Raw genomic sequence first — 23,116 nt, 5'->3', positions numbered from 1 at the left:
CACCCACTCTATGACATCACTGTTTTCTTAAAGTTACATTGCTTAAACATCCATGTCTTAAAAGTACTCTCACATAACACATCCCCCCAAGAAAGAAAAATAAACCATTAACTTCAAGATGGTTTCATTTTTCACTTTTGCACCATCCACTAAGAAACGTACACAATAAATATATTAATATATATAAATATAAATATACCTTTTTGTTTAAAAAAAAACACATGCAAACAGGTTTAATAATATAGTCCATTTTTCTTTGCTCTTCTTCCTCTAACCTAAATCCTTCTCGATTGACAGTCTCTTTGAACAAAGTCTCAGCACGATCCATCCATTCCTCTACTCCTCAGCATTTCTCTTTAGAATCAGATACTTTAGTTCAATCTCCAATACAGGAACATTGGTGAGATCACAGCTTTCAGGCAGTCAAATGCCTGTTGAAAGTCCGCTGTCCATTGAATTTTTTTACGTTTCTTCAGCAATTCCATCAGTGGAGTAATCACGCCACAAAACTTTTGCACAAATGTTCGATCAAATCCATTCATGCTAAAAAATCGGCTTATTTCCCTTTGTCTTGAGGATATCGGAAACTCCGCAAGGAAACTGATTCGGGCTTCTCCCAATTCACTTTCGGCTAGGTTTATCACCAAACCCGCCACCTGAAGTCGATCGAAGAACTCCATACGATGCTTTAAATGTTCTTTCCATGTCTGGAAGTTAGAAATAAAAGCAGATTGTCCCACTTTCTCAATGCAATCCTTCAAACATGGGATGGGATAAGAGTCCGTTCTTGTAACTGCATTCACTTTTCGATAGTCCACACACAACCGTTGGGTACCGTCTGGTTTAGGTACCATCACTATGGGTGAGCTCCATTGGCTGCAACCCACTTCAATTATGCCATTTTTAAGCATATTCTCAATCTCTTTGTTAACCTGTGCCAATTTTAAAGGATTAAGTCGATATGGATGTTGTTTGATAGGAACAGCATCTCCCACATCTACATCATGTATAGCCATTTTAGTTCTTCCCAATTTATCTCTACAAACTTGCCCATGTGATATCAATAACTCTTTCAGGTCAGTTTGTTTTTCCTTTGGAAGGCAACTTAACAATTCATCCCAATTTTTAAGAACATCCTCATTTTCCAATTTAGTTTGAGGTATGTCAGATTCAGTCATCTGGATTTGGTTCATCACTTTGAGTTAGAATCATTAAAACCTCCTTTTTCTCTCCTTCCCTTTCAAAGTACCTTTTAAGCATATTCACATGACACACTCGGTGAATCTTCCTTCTATCTGTTGTTTTTACGACATAATTCACCTCACTTAATTTCCTTTCAATCTGATACGGTCCACAAAACCTAGTTTTGAAAGGCTCCCCTACCACTGGTAACAACACTAAAACTTTATCCCCACTGGCAAAACTACAAAGTTTGGATTTCTTGTCCGCTACCCGTTTCATCACATTTTGTGCAATGTTGTCTAATCAATTCACCTGCTCTATTTAATCGTTCTCTAAAATTTGACACGTAATCCAATAGCGTAATTTCCGATTTCTCACCCACCAATTTTTCCTTAATCAATTTAAGTGGTCCTCTTACCTCATGACCAAAAATTAGTTCAAAAGGACTACATTTGGTAGACTCATTAGGTGCATCCCTAATTGCAAACAATACGAATGGGATTCCTTTATCCCAATCCTCTGGATAATCTTGACAATACGCCCTCAACATTGTCTTTAATGTTTGATGCCACCTTTCTAACGCTCCCTGCGATTCTGGATGGTACGCAGTTGATTTAAATTGTTTTATTCCTAAGCTATCCATAACTTCTTTGAATAACTTTGAAGTAAAATTCTATCCTTGATCTGATTGAATTTCTGTGGGTAGTCCATATCTAGTAAGGAATTTAAGTAACTCCTCCACAATCCTTTTAGCTGTAATATTACATACTGGAATGGCCTCTGGAAACCTAGTAAACACATCCATTACAGTCAAAAGATATTGATTTCTGCTCTTTGTTTTAGGAAGCGGTCCTACACAATCGATTAGGACCCTTGTAAAAGGTTCCTCAAATGCTGGAATGGGTATTAAGGGCGCTGGTTTTATCACTGCTTGAGGTTTTCCTATCACTTGACATGTGTGACATTATTAACAAAATTTAACTACATCTTTATGTAGACCAGGCCAATAAAAAGGTTTCTGGATTTAAGCTCGAGTTTTCCTTATTCCCAAATGACCTCCCACTGGTACCTCATGTGCAACTCGCAACACTTCCTTTCTATATCCTACCGGCAATACTACTTGATGAACTTCTGCCCACTTTTCATCCGCCTGCATATATACAGGTCTCCATTTTCTCATCAAGACATCATTTTTACGGTAATAACACTCTGGGATACTCTCAGATTCCTCTTCCGTATATGCTTTCTGATATATCCATTTTATTTCTACATCTTTCTGTTGTAACTCTGCCAATTTTCCTGAACTAAAAATAACCGCCTCATTCTCCACCTGCTCTTGTTCTTTTTCAACCATCTGATCAAAAATCGTTTCTGATAATTGCACTTCAACTTCATCTTCACTCTTTGATTTCTCCTCTTGTCTTAACCTGTGACTTTGCGACCGTGTTACTACACAATACGGAAAAATCCCAGGATATTTGTCCTTCAACATTTCAGTTGACTGATTTTCCACTGGCTTATCAACCACAGTAGGCATCACTCCCACCTGCAATCCAGCTATATCATTACCCAAAATAAACTGTATTCCTGGACAAGATAGTTTATCTATTACTCCTACTACCACTTCACCACTCTTCACTGGACTTTCCAACCTTACCTTATATAATGGAATGCTACTCCTCTCACCCTGAATTCCACATATCACCACCTTTTCTGGCAACATTCTTCCCAAACTATATAATTCCTCATCTCTTACCATTAAAGATTGACTAGCCCCTGTATCTCTTAAAATTGTGATTTCTTTACCTGCTCCTCCTGAGTCACATGAGTAAACTTTACCCACACAAGTAAATTCTTTAAAGACATCTGGCATCTTCTTAACAATTACTTCTTGAACAGGCTGTACAATCGTTTGCACCTCCTTCGCTTCCCTTGGACTTTCCTTTACCACTCTTACAAACCCCACTGTCTTATCCTGTTTTACCACATCAGCCTTCCCAGTGCTTTTCTTCAACCACCAACACTGTGACTTTACATGGCCTAGTTTATTACAGTGAAAACATCTGAAACTTTTCATTTCTTTTCCACCCTCCTGGGTTTCTTTTTTAATCTGAGGTACACTCTCTTTATTGTCTCCCATCAGACCACCTTTACCTTTACCACTTGAGTATTTCTCATGTCCCCAGTTTCTATCCCTCACTGACTGAAACTGATGTTGGAAACCAAGCTTTGATTTATGAACTAATTCATAATCATCTGCCATTTCCGCTGCTAATCTCGCAGTTTTAACCCTCTGTTCTTGCACATGAGTTCTCACTACATCAGGAATTGAATTTTTAAACTCCTCCAAAAGTACAATTTCTCTGAGAGCTTCATACGCTTGGTCTATTTTCAAAGCCCTTATCCACCTATCAAAATTACTCTGTTTGAGCCTTTCAAACTCCATGTATATTTGACCAAATTCTTTCCTTAAATTTCTAAACCTTTGACTGTAAGCTTCAGGCACTAGCTCATATGCACTTAAGATGGATTTCTTCACCTCCTCATATGTTCCAAGTACCTCCTCCGGTAGTGCAAACACTTCACTAGCTCTACCTACCAGCTTTGTTTGAAGCAGTAACACCCACATGTCCTGTGGCCATTTTATTTGTTTCGCTACCTTCTCAAATGAAATGAAAAAGGCTTCCACTTCCTTCTTGGCAAATCTTGGCAATGCTTGGACATATTTAAATAGATTCCCACCAAACCTTCGACTATGACGTTCTTTCTCACTATCCTCATCACTATCATCCAACTGTACGTTTCCCTTTACATCTGCCAATTTTAACAGATTGTCATGTATCATGGCCATTTTCTGAAGTTCAAACTCCCTCTCTTTATCTTTTTCCCTGATCTGTATCTCCCTTTCTTTTTCTTTTTGTTCTGCTAAGGCTATTCTTTCTTTTCTCCTTTCTTCTCTCTCCTTTTCTTTTTCCGCTCTCTCTCTTTCGTATTCAAGCTGCTTCAGTTCTTTCCCATGTTCCATTTTTTAAATTTGCAACTGAATTTTTGCCATTTCCAATGAGTCAAACTGTATCTCAGGCAACTTTAAATGCTTAACCACCGCCATAATTACCTCATCTTTTCGCATTTTGTGAGGTAATGTTAACTGCAATGTTCTTGCCAAATCAAACAGTCTGCTTTTCGTTTCTATCCGTAAGGTACTACGTGTGATATTCTCCACCCCCAAAAACGTCTGAGCCTCTGAAAGAGCCATTGTTCACAACACTCTCCCCACTTAAACTAAAATACCACACCAGAAAAGCAACAATCCTTCACTGTCTTTAAGTTCTCAAAAGCCAATCCAATAGATAGACTTTTATCCCCCTCGAGCCCCCAATTGTTCTGGGGCGAGGCATTTTCAGAACACCAAAATGTATCATGGAGTTCAACCAACCTCACCCTTTAATGTATTTGTTGCTTTTCCGAGCACAAGGCTTTTTCCCTAGGTGTGGGATTATAATTATGGACATGTTGGTTTTTAAACACAAAACAATATTTATTCCATGAACTCAATTTAACATCTTAAATAAGCATTGGATCTCTTAACACCCTTTACTTCAAAGATAACTCAGAAAATATTGCAACAGTAAATAACTCCTTAAAATGTTCCTTCAAACTTCCAAGAGACTTAACACCTTTAAACAGTATCACATCAGGTTAAAGGATATATATTTTTTCTGTAGAATGTCAGAGATATATTAGCTTTGGTGACTTCAGCTCCAGCACCTTGCTTTCTTCATGCAGCTCTCTGGAAACTCACAGACACACCCACGCTGCTTTCTCAAACCTGGCTTTCTCCCTTCAAGCAGATCACAGCAAAACAGCACGTCTCAAGCTGCTGTCTCAAACTGGCTTTCTACTTTTTAACTGCTCTCAGCAAAACAAGCCAGGCACTTTTTAGCTGCTCTCAGCAAAACCAGCCAGGCACTTTTAAACTGCTCTCAGTAAAACCAGCCAGGCACTTTTCAAACTGAAACTAAAAACTAAACTGCAAAATGGCTGACCTGAGCTGAGCTCCACCCACTCTATGACATCACTGTTTTCTTAAAGGTACATTGCTTGAACATCCATGTCTTAAAAGTACTCTCACATGACATGCTAGTAAAAAAACAGTGTATTTATTCCTTTAGCTGTGTTTAATTCAATGTGCCCCCCCCCCCTCAGGATTTCATCTCTTTCATACCGGGTGCTCTCTAATCAAATGGGAACTATGCCCCCTAGCAAGCGCTTTTAGCCACGTATTCCCCGGTTCTGGCGACGCCGGGAAGTACGTCATCTAATGTGATTTTGGTTAAATACGGGGCTTCAGCGGGGAACGTCTGGCTGAAGCTGCTCTTTGTTCCGTTTCCTGCATTGAGGAGCCCCGCTGGCTGAAGGTGTCCCAATCTCTCGAGCTCCTGCCAAGCCCCAACTCGCTGTATGGGGTCTCCAGGACCCCCTCAACCCTCATACCTGTGCAGCGCACCCCCACCCAGTCACCACTATGCAACAAATGCCAGTTTGGTACCTTGGCAGTGTCCCCACCATCTGGCAGTGCCTGGCTGGCATCCAGATGGCACTGCCAGGTTGGCACTGCCAAGGTGCCCAGGTGGCACCAGCATTGTCAGGGTACCATCCTGCCCAGAGAGCATGCACCTGCCTCCAATACTCTGGGTGACCCCTACGAATGCCATTCTGTCTGGTGCTCGTTTGTAGAGACCAGCACTGACCAGTGCTCGCATGAGGTTCCCAAGGTGAAGGGGATAAATCCCAATGCCTTGGTTACCTCAGGGAACTGCATATTAGAGTGAGACTAGCTATCTCGTTCTAATATATAGATGTGCCAGAAAGTGATCCCACCTACAAATGGGTGAGCTTCACATCGCAGCATCTCCCAAGATGGCACTAGATCTCCCGTGGCATGGCGAGCCGGGTCAATCCCGGGAGCGAGGCCTCCCATTATTTACTGCCCATTTCACTGCGCCGTGGCATGAAGCTTTTTTTTTAAATTTAGAGTGCCCAATTCATTTTTTCCTATTAAGGGACAATTTAGCGTGGCCAATCGCCCTACCCTGCACATCTTTGGGCTGTGGGGGTGAAATGCACCAATTACGGGGAGAATGTGCAAACTCCACATGGACAGTGATGCAGAACCGGGATCGAACCTGTGACCTCAGTGCCGTGAGACTGCAGGGCTAACCACTGTGCTACCGTGCTGCCCTGCACGCAGCTTTTTGGGCACAGTGTGGCCAGTAGATCGCGCCCACCGTGTTTTTTTCATTCTTATTGCTCGCTACTCAAAAGTAAATGTCAGCTATTAACAATGAAGTCAACAAGTGGAATTGCCGACCAGATGTCAACAAAGAAGCAGGTCTCCAGAGGATGATGTGCAAATTGTAGCTTTAATGTACACTACATGAACAAGATCAAATAGCCAATTTCACTGCAATAATAAAATGACAGAGTCTGACATATCATGTTTCAATTGAAAGAAGAAACGGGGTCAGCAGAGTGGATTTTAAACCAGCAATACATGGAAAATGCGTTTCAGGCTTCTATCAGAGTAATGCATTCCAGTGTTTAATAAGCAAGTACTCCTCTTGACCACACAGGAATATAAACTTCCCAACATTTCAAGGAGTGTTCAGACATGAACACATATAAAGGATTAAAGCCAGAAAGGGCTCAGGAAATGGTTCGGAAACATCTTGCAAAAGTTCAACTCATTAAAACGTTTTCCAAAAATCTTCCTTCTTTATTTCATATCATTACTCCACTGTCCCCAAAACATCTTTCTGTGTTCAGATGGGAAATATATGGCACAGCTTTGATGGGCCAAATAGCTTCCGTCTGTGTACTATTTCATAATTCTCTGAAAGGACTTAATTTTTCTTTATTTTCAAGCCCAAGGAAAGCTTGGCACTATATTGGAGTAGCAAACTCAAGTGAGGTATTGCTTTAACTTATAACCCATAACCTGGCAGTAAGTGCTGTGAAGATGTACTCCTGAGGCTTCTTAAGTTGAACAAACAAACTTTACTTACAATGTTGCCTCATTAGCTGCTTGTGTGAAGCCAGTCCACAATCTTTCTACCTAGGAAAGTTCTCCCATTAGAGAGATTCCCCATACTAGGTGTCGATTGTTTATTCCAACCACTTATTTAGTCAGTAAGGCTGGACTTAAAGTGACAATCATCACATGCCTCCCCCTTTAATTCCTTTTTACAATCCTTACTTACCAAATAACTCTATAGAGGTGACTAGAAAACACGATAAAAATCAGAGAAATAATTACATTTGTCCTGAATTCGATTTACACACCGTAAACATAGGTTCGATAATTATAAATCAGGTTTCTAAGGGTTTTTTCTGTTTCTGGTAGAGCAGCGTAATTCTATAATCTGAGATGATTCCACAGGGTTGACATTTATGGAAACTGTAATAATGGGTACCACTTCTGGCACAGACAGTTCAATATTATTTGTTTCAAAGAGGCATCAGTTATGTCTATGACAGGTCAATCATGTACTTCGCTGTTTACTGGCTCAAAAAAATTTCTTGGTGGCATAACGGATTGCTGAAATGTTTCTCCACTCCTCAAGTGGTCCATCAGTTTATCAACGACCCTCCATGTCTACTTGGTATGAAAGTGGTCCAGTTTCAGAGACAATCATTCCTGGGATCCAACTTGGTCCACTACCAAATTTTTTTTTCTCACATTTACAGCTTCATCTACCATAAATTTCCAGACTTTACTATGCGAATCATGGCTTGTTTTCTACCTCACTTGCACATTTGCAGCCAGGATTATTTATCCTCATTGCCAGATATGAAGATGTTCTCCTATAGACTTCGTAAATTAAATAAATAAACTTTATTTGCAAATTGTTTCATTATCTGCATGCTTCAAACTAGTCCATAGTACACTCATTTTAACTGTGAAAACTCCTTGCTCCAGAGAGATTCCCTAAGCTTGGTGTTGAGTGGTTGTTCAGGCCAGGTGACCCTTACTCAGCAAGCCTGCTCATAAAGTGACAATCACCTCAAATGCTTATCCCTAATAAAAAGTATCCAAACGGACAGATAATTGGATATGTTAATATGACTACAATGGAACTCCTATAGTGGAGGACATGCATTGTGGATTATGTAAAAGGGTAAATAACAGAATATTCCCGAAGCTTGCAGGCGATGAGGTATATAGTATAATAATAACTAGGCAGGAAGTAGTAAATGCAATGTACAAATGAAGCAGATTGAATTTACGCTTTAATAAAAATAGAAAATGCTGGAAATACTCAACACTTCTGTGAAGAGAAAAACAGTTAACTTTTATCATAGCTTTGACTTTGACTTTGTTTCTCTCTACAAATGCTACCTGACCTGAATTGAATATTTCCAACAGTTCTTGTTTTTTGATTCAGAATCCACAATATTTTGCTTTTCAATTTAATCACTGTTGGGCTGTGATGAATGTTAGGTATTTGCAGATTTATTTTGATCAATTGAATGGGTGTCACTTGCTGAGCCAGCATTTATTACTTATCACTAATTGCCCTTCAACTGAGTAGTTTGTGTTGTGCTCCATGGTAATGATGTACACAGAACATTTAGTTCTTTAACTAGAAAGATGATTTATTAACAAACACATGGAAAGATAACTAACAAACCATCATATAGATGATGGCTACTAAATGAATTCGGTGAATTCTCCTGGAGCTATTCTAAGTGTGACTATCCTCTTGTACGACTTGTTACCAACTGCTGGGTGTCTCAAGTGACATGATAGATCTCCATCGCCACCTGCTGGCCAGAGGTCGTACCGATAATTATATACTATATACGTTGATAGGTAACTATATATAGAATTTACAGTGCAGAAGGAGGCCATTTGGCCCATTGAGTCTGCACCAGCTCTTGGAAAGAGCACCCTACCCAACCCACACCTCCACACTCTCCCCATTACCCAGTAACCACACCCAACACTAAGGACAATTTTGGACCCTAAGGACAATTTATCATGGCCAAAACACCTGACCCGCACATCTTTGGACTGTGGGAGGAAACTGGAGCACCCAGAGGAAACGCACGCACACACGGGGAGAACGTGCAAACTCCACCCAGACAGTGACCCAAACTGAGAATCGAATCTGGGACCCTGGAGCTGTGAAGCAATTGTGCTAACCAGAATGCTACCGTGCTGCCCATATACATTGAGGTGTACATGCATATCACCACATGCTTAGATAAAGAATTTAATAGCAATGCTAGCAATAGGAATTCAGGTGACGTAAAACATTGGAGCTTTGTTCTTGCCCATGGCAATTTTTGAATTTCTTCAAGGCATCATTAACTTGAAAACACTTCCCAGCTAGCCATTACCCCATAGATGCAGGTGGAATTTTCAGAGGGAAGAAAGCTCAATGAACAATATGAAAAATTTAAGTAAGCCTTACTTTGTTCAAGTTAAAAAATAGTTATATGTATGAAATTATTTAATATGCATATATTCATCACAAAATCTTAAGTCAATTGGCTACGCTTGAAATTATGCGTTCTGTTTGAATTGATGAGTCATAGCACTAAGACATGCAAGTTGGCCATATTTTATACAGCAGGAGAATGATTAAAATCTTCAGGAACTAGTTGGCACTAACTGGGGTCACTCAGAAAGAGTTAGTATGCCATGTTGCAAATTGCCAGCCCGTTAACAGTTACTTCGTGTCTCAAGGTGGGCAAGATGCCAGTCACCAAATCAGCAAATGTCATAGTACCTCTGTTGCCGGTCTCTTGAAGAACTATAAAGTGGTTGCAACAGAGGAAGAGGCCTTTTCTCTGAGCGAGTCAATGCTGGCTTTCTGTGGGCAGAACCTGTCCTGCTCCACTGAAGACGGCACTGGGAGGAATTTCGGAGATATAAGCATCGGGTCAGTGGGCTAACATGGACCTTTATTTGCCATGAGACAGGCTATCGCCAGCAGAGCATTTAACTGCTCATTTGTGGGCTGATTGGGGCTACTGCCAGTATCTTCCCAGCGATAGATAGGTTCCCCCCCTTCCCCCCCCCCCCCTCCCCTCCACATTAAAATGCCTGCTGGCAGCTGTCCTGGAATCCCATAAAGCCTGCTGCACTCACTCAACTCCAGAACCACAGCCACCAGTGGGCTGCAGCCTCTGGCCATCCTGTGCCAGAGTTTTGTCCTCCATAGAGATGGTCTGGCAACTGGGATGACCATTTATTTTATCAAGTCGAATACCTCTTCAGAGAGCACCTCTCCACCTCTACCAGCAGGGCTGCTCTCCTTCCAAAGCTGCAGGCCCACTGATTGGTCCTTCACCCTCAAGAAGCTGCTCACCATCCTTAATTGGACATTGGACCCAGAGGCAGCCTCTTAATTGGCTAGCTCTGGGAAGATCTCCCAGGCGGGTGGAAGCAAAGGCAGGGTTGGGACCCATGCTTATGTTTTAAGAGCATAATATTCCACCCTATAAGAGCAATGTAGCTGGTCTCACTCCCATGCCCTTTCCCAATAGACCTGCATTTTTGTTTTCCTCCAGGTGTCTTTCCAATTCCCTTTTGAAAGCCAAATGTAATTTCCACACATTTAAAGTGAACTGTGTTATGAATCTCTCTCCTGAATGTCTCAAAGGCAGGGAGAGAAAGTCAAAGAAGTTCCACATTTCAGGACAAAAGGAACACTGGGGGCTGGGACAGCCAGATTGCTCATTCCTTATTTGGGAGTGAAGCATAAAGAGGTAAAAACAGAATCAGCACATTAAATATTAGGGAAAATGTTTTAAAGAAATAGTCAGGATCCCCCGAATGACTAAATATGTAGAGTTATATAGTCCAGGGAATCCCTGTACAATTCTTTTTTTTAAAAATGGTATTCAGGATGTGGATGATGCTGGCAAAGCCACTATTATTTCTTACAAGATGGGTCCCTGTTTGATTCCTGGCCTGTACATTCTGAGAGAAACAGGAAAGACAACATTTCTTACCCATCCCTAACTTACCAGGTCATGTCAGAAAGCATTCAGTACCAATTGTTTCATATTGGATAGGAGTCACACACATAGGCCAGACCAGGTGGAGTTGGTGATTCCTTTCCATCAATGATGATCAAAGCCATTGTTCGACTTCAGAAATATCATTGTTCCCATTTAACAAGTTGAACTCAATTTTACTGACAAAAGAAACACAGATTCATAGAATTCATACAGTGCAGAAGGTGGCCATTCGATCCATTGAGTCTGCACCGCCCCTCCGAAAGAGCACTCTTACCAGGTCCAATCCCCTGTCCACCCTGCTCTATCCCCATAAGCCGGAACCTAACCTGCATCTCCCTGGACACTATGGGGCAATTTAGCTTCACATAATCTGAAATCTTTGAACTGTGGGAGGAATCTGGAGCACCAAGAGGAAACCCACGCAGACATGGGGAGAACATGCAAACTCCACACAGACATTCACCCAAGGCCGGAATCGAATCCGTGTTCCTGGCACTCTGAGACAGCAGTGCTAACCATTGTGCCACCGTGCCGCCCATGTTACAAAACTGTACACAGTTTATTACAAGTTCAGTCTGTCAGATTTACGACGTAATCTGATTGATCACTTCAGCAATGATTACCACTACACCACCGCCTCCCTGAGGCAGCACCTCACAAAAAATGTTGTCTTGTGATAATTCTGGCAGACTTTCCAAACCGATGACTTTTACCACCAAGAAGGACAAAGGGAGCAGACACATCACCACCTTCAAGTTCCTCTCCAAGTCACTCACCATCCTGAATTGCAAATATATCACCGTTCCTTCATTGTCACTGGATCAAAATCTTGGAACTCCCTTCCTAACAGCATAGTGAGTATACCTACACCACAAGGACTGCAGTGGTTCAATAAGTCAGCACACCAGCATCTTCACAGGGGAAATTAGAGGTGGGCAACAAATGCTAGCCTAGCTGGTGACACCCAAACGCCATGAAAGAGTATGAAAGAAAAATCAAATGAATTTGATACAATCGATCACTAGCAGGGGCTGGTTAGCACAGTGGACTAAATAGTGGCTTGTAATTGCCAGCAGCGCGGGTTCAATTCCCGTACCGGCCTCCCCGAACAGGTGCCGGAATGTGGTGACTAGGGGCTTTTCACAGTAACTTCATTGAAGCCTACTTGTGACAATAAGCAATTATTATTATTATTATTGAGGGTGGAATCCTATCAGGCTCAGACTCAAAACTGGTGTGTAACTCTCCAGTTGTACACGTTTCTCTCTAAATATTGAGTCTCTTCGAGTAAGCTTTGTATTACAGAACCCCTGCAATACAGAAGGAGGCCATTCGGTCCATCGGGTCTGCACTGACCCACCAAATGCGCACCCTACCTAAGCCCAATCCCCCGCCCTATCCATGTAACTGTGTAACCCCACCTAACCTGCACATCTGTGGGCACTAAGGGCAACTTTAACATGGTCAATCCACCTAACCTGCACATCTTTGGACTGTGGGAGGAAATTGGAGCACTCGGAGGAAACCCATGCAGACACGGGGAGAATGTGTAAACTCCACATAAGACAGTCACCCAATGCCTACAAGCGCATTTGTACACACATCCAAACAATTACTCAACCCTTTCTAGTTGTTAGCCTAGTGGTGCATACAAAATGCTCTGAATGCTGAAAGTCGTCTCTGCTTAGTTTTTCATCCTCATTCCCCTCTCAGCACCGTCAACAACAATGAATGGCTACTGGTGACAAGCTAATACAAGAATTAGTAAATCTCAGGCTCATTTCAAATATCTCAGTGTAGTCAGTCTGCCTTTTGAGAAGACCCTCTGCAAAAAAGGAGCAAGATTAATAAAAAACATCGAACTAACAGTCACTGAGATGTTCATGGTTTCTAACTGGTAGAAGAGTGACTTATTTATTAACAACAATTAGATTTATTCCATTCCAACCATCATTTCAATCTCCTTGACAGTTTTAAAATTAGGTTGGTATTATTTCATTTCTTCAAAGAATACACTTGGAACAATTAATGCTCTAAATCTCTTCACTAATAACTTTATAATATTAATCCTGTGAGCAATGTGAAAAATGGGGGTCCTATACAGTTGTCTGCATTGGGTAAATGTGCTCCATAGAGTGGAACTAAGTCATACAGACCTGAAGGCAAACAGGTTCGATTCCCTTCCTGATTGAGCTCACACTTATGAGGGGGCACCATCCAGGTTTTTTTGTTTTGATTGCTTTCGATTTGGTTGCATTTTATCTTTGGAAATGGATGGAATTGGGCTCAGTTTGAATTTTATCACATGGTCAAAGTGTCTGGCAGCATTCACAGCCCAGGCCCATGTGCCAGATGGATGCATTGGACAGATGCCAGCTACCACGGACTCAAGCCCCATCAAAGAGTCACCATTTCTTCAAAAGAGGTGAGTTTTAAAGGGAGGAATTGGACAAAAAGCCAAATGGAGATTAACATGCTTAGATAAAGAATTTAATAGCAATGCTAGCAATAGGAATTCAGGTGACGTAAAACATTGGAGCTTTGTTCTTGCCCATGGTCATTTTTGAATTTCTTCAAGGCATCATTAACTTGAAAACACTTCCCAGCTAGCCATTACCCCATAGATGCAGGTGGAATTTTCAGAGGGAAGAAAGCTCAATGAACAATATGAAAAATTTAAGTAAGCCTTACTTTGTTCAAGTTAAAAAATAGTTATATGTATGAAATTATTTAATACGCATATATTCATCACAAAATCTTAAGTCAATTGGCTACGCTTGAAATTATGCGTTCTGTTTGAATTGATGAGTCATAGCACTAAGACATACAAGTTGGCCATATTCTATACAGCAGGAGAATGATTAATATCTTCAGGAACTAGTTGGCACTAACTGGGGTCACTCAGAAAGAGTTAGTATGCCATGTTGCAAATTGCCAGCCCGTTAACAGTTACTTCGTGTCTCAAGGTGGGCAAGATGCCAGTCACCAAATCAGCAAATGTCATAGTACCTCTGTTGCCGGTCTCTTGAAGAACTATAAAGTGGTTGCAGCAGAGGAAGAGGCCTTTTCTCTGAGCGAGTCAATGCTGGCTTTCCGTGGGCAGAACCTGTCCTGCTCCACTGAAGACGGCACTGGGAGGAATTTCAGAGATATAAGCATCGGGTCAGTGGGCTAACATGGACCTTTATTTGCCATGAGACAGGCCATCGCCAGCAGAGCATTTAACTGCTCATTTGTGGGCTGATTGGGGCTACTGCCAGTATCTTCCCAGCGATAGATAGGTTCCCCCCCTCCCCCCATCCCCTCCCCATTAAGCCTGCTGGCAGCTGTCCTGGAATCCCATAAAGCCTGCTGCACTCACTCAACTCCAGAACCACAGCCACCAGTGGGCTGCAGCCTCTGGCCATCCTGTGCCAGAGTTTTGTCCTCCATAGAGATGGTCTGGCAACTGGGATGACCATTTATTTCATCAAGTCGGATACCTCTTCAGAGAGCACCTCTCCACCTCTACCAGCAGGGCTGCATTCCTTCCACTGATTGGTCCTTCAGCCTCAAGAAGCTGCTCACCATCCTTAATTGGACATTGGACCCAGAGACAGCCTCTTAATTGGCTAGCTCTGGGAAGATCTCCCAGGCGGGTGGAAGCAAAGGCAGGGTTGGGACCCATGCTTATGTTTTAAGAGCATAATATTCCACCCTATAAGAGCAATGTAGCTGGTCTCACTCCCATGCCCTTTCCCAATAGACCTGCATTTTTGTTTTCCTCCAGGTGTCTTTCCAATTCCCTTTTGAAAGCCAAATGTAATTTCCACACATTTAAAGTGAACTGTGTTATGAATCTCTCTCCTGAATGTCTCAAAGGCAGGGAGAGAAAGTCAAAGAAGTTCCACATTTCAGGACAAAAGGAACACTGGGGGCTGGAACAGCCAGATTGCTCATTCCTTATTTGGGAGTGAAGCATAAAGAGGTAAAAACAGAATCAGCACATTAAATATTAGGGAAAATGTTTTAAAGAAATAGTCAGGATCCCCCGAATGACTAAATATGTAGAGTTATACAGTCCAGGGAATCCCTGTACAATTCTTTTTTTTTTAAATGGTATTCAGGATGTGGATGATGCTGGCAAAGCCACTATTATTTCTTACAAGATGGGTCCCTGTTTGATTCCTGGCCTGTGCATTCTGAGAGAAACAGGAAAGACAACATTTCTTACCCATCCCTAACTTACCAGGTCATGTCAGAAAGCATTAAGTACCAATTGTTTCATATTGGATAGGAGTCACACACATAGGCCAGACCAGGTGGAGTTGGTGATTCCTTTCCATCAATGATGATCAAAGCCATTGTTCAACTTCAGAAATATCATTGTTCCCATTTAACAAGTTGAACTCAATTTTACTGACAAAAGAAACACAGATTCATAGAATTCATACAGTGCAGAAGGTGGCCATTCGATCCATTGAGTCTGCACCGCCCCTCCGAAAGAGCACTCTTACCAGGTCCAATCCCCTGTCCACCCTGCTCTATCCCCATAAGCCGGAACCTAACCTGCATCTCCCTGGACACTATGGGGCAATTTAGCTTCACATAATCTGAAATCATTGAACTGTGGGAGGAATCTGGAGCACCAAGAGGAAACCCACGCAGACATGGGGAGAACATGCAAACTCCACACAGACATTCACCCAAGGCCGGAATCGAATCCGTGTTCCTGGCACTCTGAGACAGCAGTGCTAACCATTGTGCCACCGTGCCGCCCATGTTACAAAGCTTTTCATCTGGTATTCATGAGGACAAATGCAAGAATGCCAAGTTTGAAATGGCCATGACAATTTATCCTTTGAGTCAATTTCTGTCCCAAGTGCAGAAAGTCACTTGGCAGCAAATCGTTGTGATAATTTGAAATTTGACATCATTTGAAAATTGGCATTCTTGCATTTGTCCTGATGAGTGCAAGATGGGGACAGCATGGTGGCGCAGTGGGTTAGCCCTGCAGCCTCACAGCGCCGAGGTCCCAGGTTCGATCCCGGCTCTGGGTCACTGTCCGTGTGGAGTTTGCCCATTCTCCCCGTGTTTGCGTGGGTTTCGCCCCCACAACCCAAAAATGTGCAGAGTAGGTGGATTGGCCATGCTAAATTGCACCTTAATTGGAAAAAATGAATTGGGTACTCTAAATTTAAAAAAGAAAATGAGTGCAAGGTGAAAAGCTTGAGCAAATGCTTATCTTTTCAGCAATATTCAAACATCAATTTCATAATCTGTCACAATGGGATTTGAACTCTCCAGCTGTAGTTTACTAGTCAAGTGCCATTACTTCTACACTACCCTGCCTACTTAATGATTGCATGTTAGCATTATAATTTGCCTCATTTTAGGCAGGCGAAGGAACAGTACAAATGAGAGTTGGCCAAGTTTTCTCCCTCCTGCACAGCAAGCATGTCCATTGAATACAGGATGGGCTTTAATTCCAACTTCTGCTATCATTGCCTACCATCACTGCCTGGGCACCATGAAAGGTACTCAGGAGATATCACACAGGGATCATTAATACGTTCAGGGGAAGAGGTCAGAAAACGAGGAAAAATGTTCTTTGCAGATTTTCTTCAAAATAAAAAAAACACAACGAATTAGCTGGCTAATAAAGCACAACTGTAAATTAAGTTTTAAATGTCAGTGAACATTTCTTGGGGGCAATTTCGGAACATTATTCTTGCTGAATGCAGAGATAAACAAAATGATCTAAAGGTCCCTAGCAGTAGAAAACAAGTCACAATAACATACTGTCAAAGGATGTTACCTACTGGTGCAGATGTGAATGGTTGAAATAAAAAAAAATGCGCTCACTTCAAACCAGAATGGGTGAAAAATAAGTGCATGCTCACCGTACCTCGGATGAAAACACAATGTTAGTTTTGTTATCTGGCGTCAAGTACTGCACAGTGCCTTTCATTTAATAGCAAAAATTGGAATAGGAAAGGATGATTCGCTGGGCAAAAATGATGTCATATTGATGTTACAACTGATGAACACTTAAATGTCTCAAGGTAAATCAACAGGTTCAGTATGTTCGATTGTGACTGAATCACTCAAATGTCATATTTTATTACTCAGGTACATATTTCACAATTTTGCTCATTTGTCCATAAATAACATGCACCCATGGCTTTGATCATTAGAATCCATAGAAACGACTGTTGAAAATTGTGGTGATATGGGTTAAGCGGACAAATTGATTCAATTTGGCATCAGAGGTCTGAAAGTCCAGACAGCAAAATCAATGTTGATTTGAAGCTTAATAAACGGTTTCATTGTAGTTTAAGTTATACTGTTGCGTGTCTATGGAAATAGCTAAGCTAAAATCCCCTCATGCTTTCTGGGCAGATTATCTATATACTCACTGCAGGCATTAGGCATCCTTGTCCAAACGCAGCATGACTGGGATAATATCCAGGCTTGGGCTGACAAGTAACATCTGTGCCACACAAGTGCAAAGCAATGACCATCACCAACAAGAGAGAATCCAACTATCGCCCCTTGACATTCCATGGCATTACCATCATTGAACCCCCCACTATCAACATTCTGGGAGTTACCATTAACCAGAAACTGAACTGGACTAGCCATAGAAATACTGTGGCTGTGAGAGCAGGTCAGAAGCTGAGAATCCTGTGGTGAGTAACTCATTCCTGACTCCCTAAAGCCTGTCCATCACCTACAAAACACAAGCAGTTTGATAGAATACTCCCCACTTTCCTGGATGAGTGCAGCTGCAACAACACACAAGAAGCTCAACACCATCCAGGACAAAGCAGCCCATTTGATTGGAATCCCTTTCACAAACATTTATTCCCTCCACTGCCAACGCTCTTGTAGCCACAGTATTAATATCGTTAGACCAGTTCAGTTGCTGATTAATTGTAGAGTATAATTTAATTGTGCAAATATTAGATATACTGACCATCAATACTGCCAGGCCCAGCACTCAGACTTGCTTATGAAATGACATGCATTAAATTCTGTGTAATGTAGACTGTAGTTATTATCCTGGATCTGACAGACTATCATTGTGCTACTGAGCTTTGGAGTTGTGGAGTTGGTGCATTAGAATAAGGGTGCGAAATAGGCATACTATTTTGTGATTTACATACCAAACTGAATTTTAACTAGGGCTAGTGCACTCCTGAGGAACAGGCAATCCCCTGTTGTCGGCTTCCATGCTAGAGTTCTCTCTTTGTCAATAGTTTTATTGGCAGATCAGTTGTGATATTAAATCTGGTGTAATTTGCACAGAAAATCCTTCCTTCCCATTCTGATTTTTACAATATCTTAAGTGGTGGGAAGTGTACTTTATGCCAGATGACAGAATAAACCTGGTACATTTATCAAGCCTGATAGACTCCTCCTAGGAACAAATAGGAACTCCTAGGAAAAATGCACCTTATCTTTCACCATATTCAAGATAGGATGAACTTTAATCTCAGTCATTCAGATGAGCATCAGTCAGTAACATTTTGTTTGGACAGCATTTATTCTAATTTCTAGTTTAGTGCTGGGAGCCTTGAGATCATTTTGCTTATCTCTGGGTTCAGCGCCAGAATGTCCACTGACATTTTGATACTTATTCCAAAGTTATGCCTTATTATTCAGCTAATTTGTTGGGGGATTTTCAACAGATCTCGGCATCCACACTGGCATCAGCCTGCTTCAGTTAGTAAAACTCTCGCTCAGTTACAAGCTTGATGGCAAAAGTCCTGAGGCATTAAATACTGCCCGATCTTTCTGGTGCAGTTATTCAGATGGCATTAATAAGTTCATGGCTCTAGAGGCTCTCTCAATAGCCAACATTCTGCCTGAATCTAATACCACCAAGACCAAGTTCAAGGTAGCTCATCTCATTACTCCTGTGGCAACAACTTGCATTTATATAGCACCATTAACATCATGAAACATCCCAAGGCGCGTCACAGACCATAAAACAAACTATGATACTGAGCCACATGAGAAAATATTAGGCCAGATGACCAGAAAGTTTGGTCAAGGAGGTAGGTTTTAACGAGTATCTTAAAGCAAGCTAAAGGGGCAGAGAGATGCAAGGAGGAAATTCCAGAATTTTGGGTGGAGGTAACTGAAGGTACGGCCATCAGTGGTGGAGCAATCGAAATTGGGAATGCACAAGAGACCAGAATCAGAGTAGTGCAAGATTACAGAAATAGGGAAGGGCGGGGCCATGGAGAAATTTGAAAACAAGGATGGGAATGCAGCTTGGATTGGGAGCCAATGTAGGCCTGTGAGCCCCGGGCAGATAGGGCAACAGGATTTCATGCAAGTCTAGACATAGGCAGAGTTTTGGATGATCGCAGGTTCACGGAGGGTAAAACGGGGCAACAGTTAGGAGTTGCACAGTCAAGTCTATACATAACAAAGGGACAAATGAGGGTTTCAGTAGCAGATGAGCTGAGAGAGGGGTGAAGGCGATGCTACAGAGCGGAAACAGATGGTTTTAATGAATACAAGGTCAGAATATGAGATCAGCAGCTCACCCTGAGATGAAGTGAAATATCAAGGTTGAAACTGACTGGCTTAATCTCAAACTGTTGCCACAAAGACGGTTGAGTTGGAAGCTGAGGAACAGAGTTTGGGAGGGAGACCAAAAGCAATGGCTTCCACGTTCACAATATTTAATTGTAGGAAATTTCTGCTCTCCAGCACTGGATGTCGGATAAGCAGTTTGATAATTTAACAACAGTGGGATGAGTGAAGAGAGGTGTCGGTGGGGAAGACCTGGGTGTCATCACTGTACATGTGAGTCTGAGAGGCAGCATTGTAGATGAGAAAGAGAAGAGAGGCCAAGGATAGATCCTTGGGAGACACCAGAGGTAAAGACGTGGGAACAGGACAGACGCCATCGATCATGATTTTCTGGCTGCAATTAGGTTCAGAATAATGGAATAATGAGAATGGAACCAGCAATCCCACCCAGCTGAACGATAGGGGAGAGGTGGCACGGTGGCACAGTGGTTAGCACTGCTGCCTCACAGCTCTAGGGACCCGGGTTTACTTCTGGCCTTGAGTGACTGTCTGGGTGAAGTTCGCACTTTCTCCCCATGTCTGCGTGGGTTTTCTCTGGGTGCTCCGCTTCCTCACACAGTCCAAAGATGTGCAGGTTAGGTGGATTGGCCATGCTAAATTGCCCCTTAGTGTCTAAAAGGTCAGGTGGGGTTACTGGGTTACGGGGATTGGGTGGAGGCACGGGTTAAAGTAGAGTGCTCTTTCCAAGGGATGGTGCAGCCTCGATGGGCCTAATGGCCTCCTTCTGCACTGTAGGGATTCTTGGTGTTGGAGGAGGATAACATGGTCAATCATGTCAAAAACTGCTGACAGGTTGAGAAGGACCAGGAGGGAAAGTTTCCCTTTGTCACCGTCAAAAAGAATGTAATTTGTGACTTTGATAAGAGCTCTATTGGTACCGTTGTGGGGGGGTGGGGGTGTTCAACATTTTCACATGTTGAGGGAGTTTGGAAAATAAAGCAAAGTTAGAGAAGGGACAGTAATTTGCAAGGACTGGAAGAATAGAGATAGAGATGATGATAGCAGATTTAGTGGAAAGTGGGACAACAGGTGAAAAGAGAGAGAGAACCATTTTGTAACATCATTTTACATGGCCCGCAGTGAAGTTGGGTGATCAGTAGGAATAGAATGGTGGTTTTCATGGGCAGGATGAGTCAGAGTAGGCATGAGAGGAAATAGGAGAGAAACTAGAGAAAAATGCACATTTGGGGCTAAAACATTAAAGGACGTTTGGCAAGGTAGGTGAGTGGGAGGGACGGACAAGGCTGAGGCAGCTGATCACATGGTTTCGATCTCAGTGATGAAGTCCATGAGATTTTCCCCCTTCTTTCTGGAGAGAAATGTAGAGGGGACAGAGCAGAGGAGTTTCGAATGACGGTTTGTAAAAGAGAAAATAAGCCGCGGGTCTTTTTTGCAATGGGCTGATGCTGGAGTAGTGAGCAGTTTTAACACAAGAAAGCAAGGCCTAATTGTGTTTGAAATGGCCCAGCCAGATCTGGCATTGCAAAATGGAGGTCCAATTGCCTATGATTGGCGAAGCCACCATTTGTTGTATGCTGCCTGCTTTGACATGTTTCTAAGAACCATAAGGAGCAGGAGAATTGCAAATTTCAATTTTCTTTTGAAGGGAGTGTTGCACTGACCTCTCACCCCCACCTCGGAATTTTCAAATGTTAACTGTTCAAATTTAGCTGCCAGTCTCGGCTCACTGGTAGTACGATTACCGAAGAGACAGATAGCTGAGAGTTCAAACTCTGCTTCCAAATTCTTGAGCACATAATCCAGGCTGACACTTTGAACATGAAGCAGTGCAACACAAAGGTACAGTTTTTTGGGGGATGTTAGACTGATGTCCTGTTTCACCTCTCAAATGGACATAAAAGATCCAAAGATTTCGGAGAATTCGAGAGTTCTATTTTTATCCATCAAAAACCATCCATTAAAAATACAGATGATTTGGTCCTTGCTGTTTATGGAATTTGTTTCTCTACATTACAACGGTGACTACCCTTCAGAAGTATTTTATTGGCTCGAGAGCATCATGCGATGTACTGAGATTGTGCAAGATGCTGTATAAATGCACATCCTTTCTGTGTTTCATTCTAGTCTGGGTCCTGAGGTTACACTTGAACAGAAAGTAATCTCTCTCTGACCCAGCTTCACCTGAAAGGTTGAAGAAGGTTAATTGTGTGAATTGTAAGTGAGACTGAGGTTTTTACCTCAGGCAATTTCAATAGTCTTGTATCTGCCAAATATCCTACATTATACAATTCTTAAAAATAGCAAGTGCAGAAAAATAAAATATTTACTTAAAACCCACTGATGTCTGTGAATGCTGAATCACTGACACACTGCTTAAAGGTTCTAAAATGCTTTTGTAAGTTAATTCATGGGTGTCGCTGTCTAGGCCTGTGTTGATTGTCCACCTCTAGTTGCCGTTGAGAAGGTGGTGGTGAGCTGCCTTCTTGAACTGCTGCGGACCATGTGGTGGAGATACATCCACAATGCTGTTAGGAAGGAAGTTCCAAGATTCTGATCCAGTGGCAGCGAAGGAAAGTCAGGATGGTATCTGGCTTAGGGGAGCATCCAGGTGGTCGTGTTCTCATGCATCTGCTGTTCCTGTCCTTCTAGGTGGCAGAGATCATGGTTGTGGAAAGTGCTGTGAAAGGAAAGTTGGTGAGTTGTTGCATTGCTTATATATGGTGCACACTACTGCCACAGTGCATTGGTGGCAGAGCGAGGGAATATAGAAGGTGGTGGATGGGTGCCAATCGAGCAAACTGCTTTGGCCTGCATGGTGTCAAGCTTCCTGAGTTCTGTTGGAGATGCACTCATCCAAGCAAATGGAGAAAAATTCCATCACGCTCCTGATTTGTGCCTTGTAGATGGTGGACAGGTGTTGGGAAGTCAGGAGGTGAGATACTCGTCACATAATTCCCTGCTTCTGACTTGCTCTTGTAGCCACAGCATTTATATAGCTAGTCCAGTTCAGTTTCTAGTCAATGGTAATTCCCAGGAAGTTGATCGTGGGGATTCAGCGATGTTAATGCCATTGAATCAAGTGGCAATAGTTGACTTCTCTCTTGATAGAGACAGTCACTGCCCAGGACTTGAGTGGCACATATTTTCCCCTGCATTCAAGCTTATTATTTGGATATTTTTTTTCACAGTAACTTCATTGCAGCATTAATGTAAGCCGACTTGTGACAATAAAGATTATTATTATTTTCTCTCCTCTTTTGAATCACACTGAATTTCTCAGAATCGTAGGTCTATGGTCCTTTTGTGACCTTAACCAAGTGACCACTATTCATTCTAAGCCTGATTAGCAAAT

The 23,116-nt window shown here is 42.2% G+C and overlaps 1 protein-coding gene and 1 long non-coding RNA gene across 5 annotated transcripts in view; one reads left to right on the top strand and one right to left on the bottom strand.

Annotated features, from left to right (window-relative positions):
• The window catches only part of LOC140395406 (protein shisa-6-like), an 877,428-nt gene that overhangs the window by 384,924 nt on the left and 469,388 nt on the right, over window positions 1-23,116 (top strand). The gene's annotated exons all lie outside the window — the stretch shown is intronic.
• LOC140395407 (uncharacterized) overlaps window positions 18,047-23,116 on the bottom strand; it is a 56,884-nt gene continuing 51,814 nt past the window's right edge. The window contains exon 4 of the long non-coding RNA XR_011936179.1: window positions 18,047-22,441. This is a non-coding gene — a long non-coding RNA (uncharacterized lncRNA). The remainder of the gene's footprint in view (window positions 22,442-23,116) is intronic.

The sequence above is a fragment of the Scyliorhinus torazame genome, chromosome 18 (assembly GCF_047496885.1).
Source record: "Scyliorhinus torazame isolate Kashiwa2021f chromosome 18, sScyTor2.1, whole genome shotgun sequence".
Lineage (NCBI taxonomy): Eukaryota > Metazoa > Chordata > Chondrichthyes > Carcharhiniformes > Scyliorhinidae > Scyliorhinus > Scyliorhinus torazame.
Note: the sequence above shows the minus strand (reverse complement) of the source record. Positions and strands in the feature narration are given on the sequence as shown.